Genomic DNA, 1,688 nt, shown 5'->3' with positions numbered 1-1,688 from the left:
AAGCTGAAGTGATGCTTGAATCCACCCACCGCTCCCCACCCTGGGGAAAAAAAAAAAACCCTGTCAAAAAAAAAAAAAAAAAAAAAAAAAAAGAAAGAAAAAGATAAAAATTAAAAAATTAAGTACCTAAATTTTACAGCACCTAATTAACATGTGTTATTTAAAATATTCCAGTATAATATTTTTATAAATTCAAATTTGATTTCCAGCTGGACCTGAAACAGTACTCTTTTATTAAATGCATTGGATTTGGATTTCAGTCTCATTGGCCCACCTGAATTCAGGAATTAAGACATATCATTTTTCATTTACACTAACCAAGTTGTCACCCCTGTGAAAATGACTATTACAGGGCAGACATTTTCTAAATATTGCCAAAGATAAGCGGGTTATTTTGTAGATAATCTTGAGGTTAGACCAAGGCACCCAGATAATATATAAAAAGAAGGCAATTGTAAAAATATTTTCATAGGAGGTATATTTCATGCCAAGCCTGAAGTATTCTAACAACTGGATCACCACACAGCCCCAACTACAAATGAGGCTGCAGATGTCTAAATCCTGGAAATGAGCATCGCTGGTCATTGGGCATAGGGTACGTAGTGGTCATAGGTAGAGAACTTGAAACCTGTTGTCCTGGATTCAAATAGCAGCACTGGCCTTTCCATGGCCTCTCAGGCGGAGTACAAAAACTCAGTTTTATTTTTGTGCTCAGTTTTCTCATTTTTATTTTTATCATAAAATAAGAGAAGTATGGAGGAGAAGTTGGGGAGTTGGTGTCCTTTTGTGGGGAGCGTCAGGGGTGTGCTCTTGACCTTGTCTTTCATTAGGAAAGGGAGCATCTCAGCACCTCATGAGCACAGGTGTGTCTGCAAACATCTCCTGTTTGGGGTAGGAGCTTTGGAAGGAAGCCGACACAGAGGCTGCAGCCTCCCATCTGCTCACTGCAGCATCTGAACGTTCTTTTCTGAGGTCCTAGCTGTGGAACTGGCTCACCCTGATCCTTGGTGTCCAGCTGCTGGCAGAGCTGGTGTGCTGATACACCAGCATGCTGGGACCACCAGGCCAAGCTGGCAGCTGGGCTCTGGGGTCTAGCTCCCCATACATCTAGTGCCTCCTCTTGATATCTGTCAAGGGAAGGAGAGCAGGGTGGCGTGGCTACTATGGTGGAAGCAGCTTCTCCCTGACCACTCGGTGCCTGAGCATAGTCAACCTGTTGTTCCAGTTGGCTTGTTTATGCCATTCAACATATAAGATCATTGAGAGCTCCTGATTCTGTTGGGATCACTAGGCACAATGCACCTGGATAAAAATCAATTTCCTCTCTGTTCTATGAGGCTTCAAAATCAAAGGCAAAGCGCATTCTGGTGTATATGCTCAGGTGAGGGAGTAGGTTGATAAGAAAAATTCCCAGGATGGCCACTCTTAAAGGGCAAGCATCTGAGTTTCTCATTCACTGGCTCCCGTTTTCTATAAATGGAACTGGCCATATGGCTCCAGGGTCACTGAGCTTTGTGGATTTGGAAGAGGTGAGATATATTCATCCAACATTAGGCGTAAACCATGGGCTAGACCCCCTGCTAGGAGCTGTTGGGGACATATGTCATCCCTTGCCATGAACTCACAGTTTCATGAGGGAGACAAGCACAGGAATAGCCTGCACATGTGGCAGATGGTGAGGGAGTGTG

The sequence above is a fragment of the Sapajus apella genome, unplaced genomic scaffold (assembly GCF_009761245.1).
Source record: "Sapajus apella isolate SASKATOON/1434 unplaced genomic scaffold, GSC_monkey_1.0 scaffold89, whole genome shotgun sequence".
Lineage (NCBI taxonomy): Eukaryota > Metazoa > Chordata > Mammalia > Primates > Cebidae > Sapajus > Sapajus apella.
The sequence above is the reverse complement of the archived record's forward strand: the minus strand, read 5'-3'. Positions refer to the sequence as shown.